Here is a 13,447-nt window from a genome sequence, read left to right as displayed (position 1 = left end):
CATTGGTTAGACGGTAATCTTTGGCGATTTAGACTGGGTTTGACAAGGTATTTACCGGTACAATTAATCAGATAAGAACTAGGTTTAATATATTTACAAACAACTTTAAAGATAAAAGGCTGCATTACAAGCTTGGCAATGTGATAAAAAAAAAGTGTCGCTAACAGAATTGCTGCAACTTTTACCACACTGCCCAATTACAAGCAAAACAAAATCTACGGTAATTCCTCCAGCGCTAATTCTGCTCATGGAATTAGCGCCAGAGAAATTCCTTTTTGGCAGATCAAATGCAGCCAAAAAGAGAAACAGTAATTGCACCATATTACAAAATGAAATACTGCCAAAATAACACCATAAATAGACAGTAATTCCTCCAAAATATCAGCCCAGTTACTACCATCTTAGGCGGTGAGGTAAATGTATGCAGGTGATGAAAAGTAAGACACAGGTGCATCTAATTGCATCCAAACGAGTACTTAAGGCCAACATATTTCACTAAAGCTACTTTCAAGCAACATGCAGACATGCATTACACGCAGGGGTCTCTAACCTTTATGTCAACAATGCCCAGCAGGTGGGAGCTACTAGGGTGACGTTCATTATGACCATGCACATGTACCTGTATATATTTTATTTATTGCTGAATGTACTATGATTATGTAGATGTACCTGTAACAAAGTTGAGCATATTCTTGTCTTGTGCGCCCTGATGCTCCAGGGCTTGGCTCGCCTTACAAATAATAAACTAAACTAAACTAAACTAAACATAAGCATGAGAATTTCTACTGCGAGTTTCTTGGGTGGTTTATTTACTTATATAAAGATGCATTTACCATTATATTATTAACTTCAAAACATCTTTATTTTATTATTTTTTATTAGTAGCTATCTCATACAAAAATGTCAAGCATATCCAAATGTAGGAAACCAATCTAGACATAGGGCCTCATTACACGGTAGGCGGTAACCATGGCGCTATTAGCGCCATGGTTGCGGCCGGTATTTTACCGTGTCCGCCTTGGTGGATGGCGGAATTACTGCCCTACTCCAAGGTGAGCGGGGCGGTAATTCCCCATTGACCAAGGCTCTTCCCCATTCCCATTTTTGCCCTCATAGGGCATAATGGGAATGGGGAAGGCGCTAATTACAGCACCGCAAATTGCTGTACCGTAATTAGCACCAAGGTCCCTTTGCGGGTTCGTTTTTTTAACGCCTGCTAAAAGCAGGCGTTAAAGTACCAACCCGCAAAGGGACCTCGTAATAAGGCGGTAAGGTTAATGGTCACCGGTACCCTTACCGGTGACCGTTAACCCTTACCGCCTACCGTGTAATGAGGCCCATAGAGTTGAAAGGCTGACACTGCATGCTATCCACCAGTGCTCTGGAATCTGGAGTGTAGCTTGTAACAGCAACTGAGATGAAAACACTCGGATCCTGTTAGATGTGTTAAAAGTTAAAGTTTTGATTTCTGGATGTTTATGTCTGGGAAGGGTAGATTCATAGAGGTAAGTAATCGCATCGGCAAATAGTGCATATATTGAACTTGCTGTAGTGTTTGTTCCTAACTGCACATCTGACATAGCAGACATAGTTTCAGGACAGATTTTCAAAATCTCTTGCAACAAACTTAGCCTTCAGAGTCCTTGCTCACTTCACAATTGCATCATCTATAAAAGTACATTTGTATTTCATGTAATAATTAGCAACGTTGAAGGATACCTCTGTTGCTGCTTATGTTTTTTTGCTGGATGAGTAAAAAAATATATATATTGTTGCACTACAGCGTTTAGTTTGCCTACTTTTTGGGATCGCAGATAGCTTCCTTTGACAAAAATATTTTTATAATTTGTGTGCATTGTTGTAAAATGCCTCTCAACGTTACTAGTGTTTTTTCCAATGTAAGTCACTGTAGATTAAAGGCGCACACTATCCATTTACCCGTGAAGAAAAAATTAGTCTCCTACTCTGGATTAAAATGGTACATATTTTTCCCTTTTGTTGGATGGTGTGCCTGATTCTGCATCCATGGATTCCAATGCAAAAACCATTTGAGGAATTAAACCAATGAGTTATTATGATTTTAACAACATTCAGCTTACACTAATTTACACGTTCTTCAAAAACTATTATCAGTTACCACTTTCGCACATCCCCAATGCATGCATATTGCTCATATGCCAAATCACAGAATTCAGCCAAGGAAAAGTAAGCCAAAGCATAATTTGCTCACTAACAATTAATTTGCTAACTAACAATGTTACTGTACATGTTTTATGTAAAAATAATGGGCCAGATTGGAAAAATGAACCCGTGGAAACCACGTGATCAATTTATAACTCTATGCTCAAAAGGTTTACATCACAAGACTAAAATGCCATTCTTTTTATAGAGATAACATGAAATGTGCAAAAATCATATAACAACCCATCGAGACAATTAATGAATGGGTATATTAATAGGGTGAACAAAGAGAGTATGGTTGTATGGCAGTAATGCAGCAGTAATTCTGTTACCACTGTATTACTGCACCACTGTACTACAAGATTGGTGGTAAGGTGGAGGATTTGCCTCTTGCAATAAACTTGAGATAAATCCCCCACCTTTCTGCCAAAAATCAACTGGAATCCCACTGGTGGTAATTTCACTGAAATCCCACTGAAGTCCTATGGACTCCAAAAATGGAAAGTAACACCTCCCTAACGGCACTTGAAATCTGCAGGACTAAATGGCAGTAACGGTAATGAAGTTTGATGGTAATTCGTCAGATTTACCACAAGATTACCACCAAACTCGTAACGAGACCCATTGTCAGCACATATCATTTTGCATTCCTGTTCAGTTTTATAAATGTCGAAGAACAAGCTCCAGAATACATTTGCAGCCAGTAGTTTTCAACATTTACTTAAATGTAAAATTGCCATCAGTGCTTGAATTCCTATACTGAGATAAGCATAGAGGTGGTCTCCTGCATATCGTGGCACATTCCAAGTTCACCTTTAATGCAATTGAAGCACTACAGCAGAGAACTCAGCATTTCCAAATAAGAAAATAATTCAGTTTTCTTATGAATGGCAACATGTACCACTAAATGTACTTTCTTCTTGCAAGCTGGGACTTTTTCCACATAAACACGCGCGTGCTGAGCAAAAAACGATCACAGTTGTAGCTTTATTTTCCCCATCCTGAATGAAAACATACAATTACCAGCATGCAAAGTAACGCTAACAAACATATCTAAAGAATTTGAGAGAATTAAATGATCACCAACCCCCAGCTTTAATATGGAAGGCAGATTTATACACCCCTCCCCTTTCTAATCATTCATCATTTGTACCTCTTGGTGACAATAGCCATAACCCCCATCTCCTATTCACATATCTTATTGCTAGCCCAACAGGTCAAGCTACTACTCCTCCTCCCACCGTTCACACAGCTTTTTTTATTATTTACTTTGCAAGGAGAGGTGAGGGAGAGGCACAGGGGAAGAGATCCAAGGAACCTCAGACACCAAAAGAAACAGTGTGCTCATTTTGGTGTCTGATGTGCCAGTGAGCTACTGGGAAGCCTCAATCGAGCTACCAGTAGCTCACGACCTACTGGTTGGAGACCCTTGCTTACAGGATCCACAATTTGCTGTTTTACATTGAGCTGCAGAGACATGCTGTGCAGCAGCTGGCAAAGGTATCAGTCCTGCATAGGCAGAGGAGGTGTGTGAGAATGGGGCGCCCATACCTCATGTCAGACCCTCCTCCAGGGCAATGACTGATGAGCAGATAATAACACTTTATTGGCTTAACAGACACACCACAGCAGAGCTGCTCACTCTCTTGCAGGTAGGCCTCCAGAGTGGAATCAGAATCAGGACTGCCATCCCACCCCTGGTACAGCTGATAGCTGTCCTGCTCTTCCTAGCAATGGGCACACAATTGAAATACTACAGAGAATTTCCCAGTCAACTGTAAGTAAGGCATGGTATAAGGGCTTGGGGGGTTAGGAGATGAAAGGTGAGCCCCCATCTTTCCACCGGGTTGCTCTAAGACGTAATAGTCTTTTGACTCAGGGCGAAAAGATTTGTTGGTGGGTGGGAGGATTTTAGCGTGTTTCTCTTCGTTAACATTGGCCAAGGGACTGGATTTCAAATGCTGTTTTTTAAATTGGTGGGGTCCCCAATTAGTATCAATTGAGTCATATCCCATTGCTGACACCATATGTAAGGAAGGCATGGTATCAAAGTAAGACAGGCACAAGTGACCACAGTTCAAGAATGTTTATTGAACTTTATCAAGGGTGCAAAAAAAGCCTATCTAAGCCTAAATCTAAGATGGGAGCAAGCTACGACCAACAAATAATAATAATGCAGTCCTAGTGGCATCCTGTCAACATAAATAGGGCCTATACTAAAAGAAAACTATTGCCAATCCTTACTGCTAATTTACAAGTAGTGTGGCTAAATGTTCATGAAAAAAAAAGAAGTGATCACAAAATGATAAGTCAGGATGTGCAGGCCATTGGCCTCCCTTCCCCATGTTTTTAGCACGGGACAAGGTGGTTCACTCTAGCATTGAACACTCTTGGGCTTCATCGGCATGAGGACACAGTTCCTTTTACCAACATTAGGGCCTTCTGTGCCCAAGTCTCTTACATTCAAAGTCTCTTGATTCAGAGGGCCTGATGTACCACAAACAACAAAAAAGTTCCTTTGCAAATCTTCAAGTCAGGCGAGTCACTCTTCACCATGGATCCCCCTCAGCCGGGCTCAGATCCCCTTTTATACAAGTAGCCTCCTTCAGTCGGGCTCAGACCAATTTCAATTCACAGGCATCCCACAGTCGGGTTCACGTTTGTCACATCAATATCTTCTCAGGTGACTCACGGTTCACCCCGGATCCCCCTCTTCCGGACTCAGATCCCCTTTTATACAATTAGTTTCCTTCAGACAATTTCAGTTCATAGACTATCGAAGATTTTTGAATGTGCACAGGATTTAGCTTGACCCACTGCAGGACATCTTCGATTTCACAGTTCAATAATTCCAACATGCTCAGTTGGATACCAAACAGAGACCTTCGATTGAGCACCCACATTGCGCCGGATCACTCTGTATCTGGTACCCATTTCGGTTTCATAAAGTTCAATCACATACGAGTCATTTTCCTCATACAATGTTGCTGCTTGCAACCTTGAGCGTAACACAGTTTGGTCAGTTATCAGTCTCTCCCACTCACCGGATATGACAAATTCACTGGTGTTGCTTTGTTGTCGGAGCCAAGGACAGTACCACGGTGGTAATCACAACTCCCTGCCTTGGCTATCAATGTGGAAGGGCCCTGTGTACTTTCGACACCTACTCACCGTTCTTCAGCTCCAATTCCCGGTCTTATGTTTCTTTTCCTCGAGGCCTCTTGAAAGTCGCGATTCTTTGAAAAGGTCAAGGGTAGTTCCCTCCTTGCAGCCCTCTCTGGTCTCGCCGCCTTTCTCCTCGGTTTAAACTGCCATCTCGGAATTGCTGCTTCCTCGTGCGTTTTACCTTGCTCAGAAGGTTCACAAATGAAGGTTTCCCTCAGCTGGGCTCGAGCCTCCTTTTAAAGTTAACAATTTGCAAAAATACGGTCTTGGGACTTTTAGTCCCAGAATTAACTGGGCTAATTACGCTCCCACTTCACAACTCCCCAAAACAGCATTCTGTGGCTTTGGGAGCTGCAGGAGTTAAAAGGGGATGTTCAAATTAGGTCAGAGTCTCATCTCCTGCCCCCCAGAGACCTGGGTTCGCCTGCCTGGCCCAGAGGAGGAATTCTGCTGTGGGTACCAAAAGGCAACCCCATCTGCCCCTAGTCTTGCCTGCTGGAGGTACAATTTCCTTTCCACACTGCAATCTCCTCTCAAGTAACAGGGCCAGTGTTTGGGCGGTTTTCTCCTCCTCCAGGTCTCCCAGGGTCTCTGCAGCTTGCTTGGTCTTTCTCCTGCCTCTCGGCACCTTCCAGCATCCCCTACTCACTCAAAGTGTGCTCTCCTGCTCTGCCTTTTATACTTCCTGGGAGTGGTGATTAGGTGCAGGTGTGCATAGTTGTAAAGGGAGGCTTGACTTTGCCTGGCCTCGTTAATGGGACAGTCTGCTGTTGAAAGGGGAGAGTCTGTTTTCTGTGTCCGTGGTTCCCTGTTGGTAATCTTCATCCTCCCGATCTCTCTCTCCTCCTCGCCTCAGTGTTTGACGGAAAAAGGGGTGGGAGACAGTTGGGAAATCAGTAACTCCTGTATAATAGGATGCAGAAGAGGTCAGAAAGGGAAGGGGATACCGTATTTGATCATTGGGTGCCCCTACCCTGCTGCCCGAGGTTCTGTGCAGTGAAAATCTCTTGGGTTTTTCACACAACCTTTTCAAAAGTGCTTGTACAGGTGCTTGATCCACTAATGTGACATGCAACAAATCACATCAAAATGCCCACCACCCCAAACCAGGTGTATGCCACCAAGGCACATTTCTATGGAGTAACTCACTTCCCTATTATGACTGTTGCACTAGACTGCACACATATGGCTTTGGTGCTACCCCAAACACAGAATCAAATCAACCCCAGCAGGAAGCAGTACCATTGGATGAATGTGCAAATGACATGTGATGCCGAACTGATGGTGAGCCACTGCTGTGCCCAGTTCCTGGGTTCCACCCATAATGCCATGGTCCTGCAGAACAGCAACCTGCCAGGACATGTGGACTCCCAAACAGGACATCATATATGAATATTGGATAAGTAGAACGACTGACAATGCAGTGCACATTCGGAGCAAAGAATGAGAAGGGGATAAACTGAGGGGCACAGGAGTAATGTATTACACATCATGCATGACCAAACCCTTGTCAGTACATGATGCATGTGAGTCAAATATTGCAGGACTATATGGGGAGAGTTTTCTAAACTCCACAGTGAATAGGTTATCACCAATATCACCTCCTCCCTCAGGCACAATGTGTATGATAGTAGGGTACATAGGATGCACTGAAGTATGCACAACTATCCCTGACAATACCTACCACTCTGCAACAATGATAAAGGCATACTAATTATAAAATTACCAAACAATGCACAGCACAAGTACCATTCAATAGCAACAACAGAACAGGCTTTTCGAATTGAGTAAAACCGATGTTGCTGCTGGTATAGTGAGGTGAGAACGGTGGCCAACTCATTCACCATGCACCACTTAACAGCATCCCTTACCCATTACCCACTTTGGGACCCAGACACCTTATGTTGTGTAGTGGGAGCCCCTATGTATATTTGATGATGTACCTGATGAAAAAGACATCCCTGCCGCATAGTAGAATGATGCCTTCTTACACACTAAACATTCGCATCATGAAATACTTCTCTTATATATTGCAAGTGATTCTGGCTATCTGCTGCTGCTGCCATGACTGATGGCAACCATCGTAAATCCTGCATTACCACAGGAGGTGGCATACAATGAGGCACACATATGGACTAGAGTGTTCATACAGCACACATTTGGACTACTTAAGGCCAGATTTCAGTGCCTCGACAAGACTGGTGGGGCACTCATGTACAGTACTATGAAGGTGGGGAAGATTGTCATGGTCTGTGCAAATTCTATATAACAGGTGCAGTGGGTTGAATGTTCCCATGCCACCAAAGGATGGCAATGCTCTACCAGACTGCAGTGATGATGATGCAGATTATCACAAGCCACCTCAGGGAGGGCGGTGTACAGTCTTTTCATCTACAAATTTCCATCAAGAGCATTTTCATCAAAAAATGTTAATTGAAACATTGTTTTATCGAAAAGATCTTTCAATGAACATTTTCCGATGAAATGGCCCTCGGTGGAAAATAGATGTATGTATGTTTGGGTGGGGGATAGGGATACATTTTGAAAACAGGGGTTTGGGGGGGGAGGGACCCCCAATAAAATAAAAAATAAAATAAATTACTTCACTCTCTGACACTTGCTAATAATACACAAGTTAGAGGGAGCTGTCCAGTGCTGAAATACATTGTAACGGCATGGGAAGTGATTTCAGCACTGGACAGCTCCCTCTAACTTGTGTAGTATAGCCAGTAATTAAGAACTGGACACTTTTATTTTATTGGGGGATTAGGGGAGGACCCCCCTGCCATTAAAAAAATTCGATTTTCCATTGAAAACTTTACCATCTATTCATTTCGATTAAGCAGTTTCGATGAATGTTCACTTTTAATTATATTAATAGTAATTCGATGGTAATGTTTTCAATGGAAAAGTTTAGTTGGAAAATATTTTCGATGGAAAAAAAATGATGGAAAAACATGTAACCCGGGAGGACATGATTATGGAAGGGAAGGAAGCATCATCTGTCAGGAGCTCATTGAGAACAATTTCTGAAATACTCATGATGTCTACATTCACTGTACAATTACTCATCACTCAAGAAACATCAATGACAAACATGAAAAGACCACGTCTTTTGCTGGAATGCTAATAATTGTGTTCCACAGGGACAAAACCATGACCACCCACCACCCTCATCCCCAACACCCATGCCCCCTACTACCCTCATCCAGAACACATATGCCCACTCACGGATCCCCAACACCCATTTCATCCATCACCCTTACCCCCAAAACACATGCCAACTCCCCACCATAATCCCCAACATATATGCCCACCCATCACCCGTGTCCCCAGGACCAATGACTGTGCTATGGCAGTCCCTACATTCCCCTGTTTTTGCCATGTCCTGGCATAGGTGGTGGGGAGGTAGACAGTATCTGGAGTGATCTCCGGACCAGAGTGTTAGAGACAGACCCCTCTGTGGAAGTGGCAGAGATGGAGCTGGCTGTGTCTCCCCAATATGCTGTAGTTTGAGTTTAATAACTCTAGAGACAATCTCAATGCTGGCTAAATTGGCCTCTGTCAGCTCTGCACCTTCTACCTAAATAGGGTGATAGCAGCTGTGCCATCAGCACTGTGCCTGCTCTGCCTCTCCATGGCACTGGCTAACAATAAAACTGGCCATTTGGAAGCTAATGCAGTGAGAACAAAAGGACCTGTCATTATATTTTGAATCAATCACTCCCCAAACCCACTAGCTCTAGCTCCCCTTCAATTGCTCCCCACCCGCACTGTGCCCTCAGCCCTCTGGTATTCATCAGATCTGAGGCTATTGAAACAGAAGTGTTGTTGCTTGGAGCGGAAATGGCATCTATTTTCTGACCCCCTTAATAAGGCGGCCTACATACAAGCCCGGAATCATTATCAAAGCTCTATAAAAACAGCTAAAGCTCAGCATTATGCTGACCGTATTCTTAAGGCCCCCTGTTCATCTAAAGAGCTTTTCGTGGTTGCTAATGAATTCCTGCACAAGCTCCTTCTACGAACATCTACACTCAAGCCCACTGCGATCTTATCGCTTCTTTTTTTTAAGATAACATTTGCATTATACGGGAGAAGTTTGGTGTGGAAAGATCGCTCTCCATTGACACTGTTGATCTTTGGAGTTGCCTGGCAGACTGCTGCCCTAGTTCTTTTAAAATTGTGACAGCCACTGAAAGCTTAGTGACTGACGCTTTGTTGAAGCTTAAATCTGCCTCCCCCGCCGACCCTATCCCCTTGCACATCTTGCAGGCACCCTCTATGAATCTGATCCCTCTGCTTACTAAGGCACTTGAGTATTGATGAACCTCCGGATTCATTGCCCCTCCTTTTAAGCACACAGTGATCACGCCATTGCTTAAGAAGCCTCATCTTGACCCTGCTCTGGTCGAGAATTATCGCCCTATCTCGCTTCAACCTACTGTGGCTAAATTGGCAGAATCTATTATCGCCCCTCAGGTCACGGCTTATTTTGAGGCCAACAATATTCTTCACCCCTTTCAGGCCGGTTTCCGACCTGGGATGGGTACGGAATCAGTTATGGTTGCACTACATGATGACATAGCCTTGTCACAGGACCGCAGACGACGAGTATGGGTATTTTGTGCAGTCAGCCCAAAGGGGGGCCCCGGGGAGCACGTGGTATGTGTTGCTCCCAGGGGAGGTTTTGGGCGCTGCACCCAACCAGCGAGTCGCGCGGGGTACATATTGTCCCCCTTAACTGATATATACGGGTGCCGGCGAAGGTGCAGAAACATTTTGGCATATATATATATATACAAATTCTTTGCTGTCAATCCACCCAAAACCAAAGATGAGGAGCCCCCATCGGGATACACTCCCCTGATAATTGAAGACATGAATGCTTTACGAGATCTCGTTCATCTAGAAACCGAGTGGCAAGACGATGAAGACATAAGCGACCCTCAGTGGGAACTTATGAACATTAGCACTGACTGGCCTAGTAAGAGCAACTTGAGACTTAAATCACGTTTCAATCCCATGTTCAATCCTGGTGGCAACATAGAGGCTTTTCAAGATCTGGTGATAACTGACCTCAAAAAGATAAGGAAAACTAAAACTAACATTTCCAAAAATAACTTAACTCGACAAGAACTAGAGATCCTTTCAAGCATGAAAAAATTGGATGATTACATCATCAAACCCTCTGACAAAGGTACCAACATTGTGATTATGAATGGGTCTGATTACATCATTGAGGCCAATAGACAACTGAGGGATCAGAAATGCTATAAACTGCTGGACAAGGATCCAACATTAGAAATGAATAATCAACTTTTTGAGTTGCTGATGAAATGGAAGGAAAAAGGTCTTTTGGAGGAAGACATGTGTAAATATTTGCATCCTAGATTTCCAATGATGCCCACAATTTACTTCTTGCCAAAAGTCCATAAAAGCAAAACCAGACCTCCGGAGAGACCCATAGTGACTTTATGTGGGGCACTACTCGAAAATGTGTCTAAACTAGTAGATGAAACATTGATAAAATTTGTCAGAAGCTTGCCGTCATATTTACAAGACACCAAGGATTTCCTAAATAAAATTGACGGCATACCTTGGGAAAGGACATATCTACTAGCCACATTAGATGTTGTCTCCCTGTATACTTCGATCAGACACACAGATGGATTAAAGTCCTGTGAGCATTTCTTAAACACCAGATCATTGAATTATCTTGAACATGGTAAGATGATTTTAGAAATGATCAATCTCTGCTTAACAAATAACAGCTTCTTATTTGACAACAAGTTTTACACCCAATTGCAAGGTACAGCCATGGGGACTACGTTTGCTCCCTCATATGCAAATCTAATGATGGGATGCTGGGAAGAATCTGTAGTGTGGGTTCCCTCCAACAGTCACTTAACAGATAAGGTGGTCCTGTGGCTGCGTTACATAGATGATTTATTTGTAATATGGGACGGACCCGCAAACGAATGGTTGGAGTTTGTGAAGTTACTTAATATAAATGAATACAATCTTCAGTTCACCGAGAGCCACAGTAAGACCACCGTTGTCTATTTGGACATACTTGTCAATGTGGACAATGACAGTTTGGTGACTGAATTGTATAGAAAACCAACTAGCTCCAACACACCATTGCATGGTAAGAGCAACCACCCCACCTCATTAAAATGGAGCATTCCCTATGGTGAATTCATCCGCATCAGACGGAATTGCTCGCAATTGGAAACTTATGACAAGGAGTGTAGACTAATGGCACAAAGATTCCAGCAAAGAGGTTACCCAAAAAAAGTGTTGGAGAGAGCCTTTCACAAAGTACGGCAAATGGATCGCAAGATTTTGCTAATGCCCAAGGCTCATATTGAAAATGAAACAGAAGAACAAGAGACATGTCTCATTTTGACATACAGCAAAGCCTCTAAGAACATTTGCCAAATAATACACAAACATTGGCATGTACTTAGGGAGGACGAGCATCTGGGACGTACCTTAGGGCCCAACATCAATATTACTTATAGGCGCTCAGCCTCTTTGAAAGATAATCTGGTATCAAGCTATATGAGCCCTAGAACAGTACCTGTGACTCTAAGCTGGTTAAGTACCGCCCCAGAGGGTTTGCAAAGATGTACCAAATGTAAGGCTTGCAAATTTGCTAATAAAATCAAACAATATCAACATCCTGTTCTGAACAATAATGTGATCATAAAATCTAGAATCACTTGCGAAAACAGAGTATGTTGTGTATGTCCTTACCTGCCCGTGCGATAAGTGGTATGTAGGGAGTACGATCGGCAAGTTAAAACTTAGAATTTTGCAACATATCAGAGCAATTAAAAATGTCGATCCAACATACCCAATGGCCCTACATTTCCAAGAAAAGCACGGAGGAAAACTCGACGGTTTTGGATACTTTGGAATATATGCTATCCAAAAAACAGCAAGGGGGGGAAACCGAGAACTCCTCTTGCGACAAATGGAAACCAGATATATCATGGACTATGAGACAAAGAAACCCCAGGGCCACAACCTAGATGAAGAATTATACACATTCCTAGGAACTTAATAGGTCTGAAAAGTAATCAAAGTAAAACATTGATCTGCCAAAGACGATCCCAGACCGTGGCATGCTGAGTTGGGTTCCAGTTACCTCAAATATTATGTGTACTTAAGACTTTTCTCTTTGTTTACATATTGCTCCTTTTCTTATAATATATTGTATTTATAGGATTGCGTCACCCCACATTGAAAATGTATTTGATTGTTTTTGGCTTTTGGTCTGTTTCAAACATGGGTGTTATGTTTTCTCACAATCATAACGATTCAAGGGTCTATTTATTTTTTCCTTTTTTTTGCCATTCCGAGATTCACAAGAATTCTAGACCTCTCTTGTCTTTTAGCTTTTATTTTTTACACTTCTTTTTCTTGTAAGGGCAACCAACGGATATTCTTTGTTGAAGTATCAATGTAACACAATGGAACAACAGTTATATGCACATTTTTTTAATTTCTTTAATTTCAATCTGTCTCTTATAACCATTGGTTTATTATTGATTTTAGGGTTATTTATATCGCATGGGGCTGTTTTGAAAGTGAGGTTTTATTATGTGGAGGCAATTGTCCAAATAATGATCTGGTAAAACTGTTCTTAATTCATGCTATTTACAAATGATTCAAGTGTAAAATACATCTGTTTTTAAGGATGCACTAAGCACTTTATCATGTTCCGACATAGGATTCTGTCGTGCTGCTAAATGCACTAGGCACTTTATAAACTGTAAAATTAATTTTCAGGTTATCAAATGCACATAGCACTTTAACAACATTTGTTGTACTTTGCAAATTTTGCACAGCTCGTGAATACCGGTTCTGGTGTTTGCACGGGTTAAATTAAGTACACTTGAATCGAACAATTTGAAAGAATGAGTGCACTACGCACTTTATTTTAGATACTGCATGTAATTATTTATTCATTCATTTTTACTAGAACTTACCTCACATAAAGCGGTTTTTTGTTAACAATAACCATTTGCCCTGGGTCAGCCGAGCATGTCCATATAAGCATGTTTTGTTTTTCTTTGCTATTAAGCTTAAT

The sequence above is a fragment of the Ambystoma mexicanum genome, chromosome 3q (genome assembly GCF_040938575.1).
Source record: "Ambystoma mexicanum isolate Mex_15411 chromosome 3q, UKY_AmexF1_1, whole genome shotgun sequence".
NCBI classification, from domain to species: Eukaryota; Metazoa; Chordata; class Amphibia; order Caudata; family Ambystomatidae; genus Ambystoma; species Ambystoma mexicanum.
Note: the sequence above shows the minus strand (reverse complement) of the source record.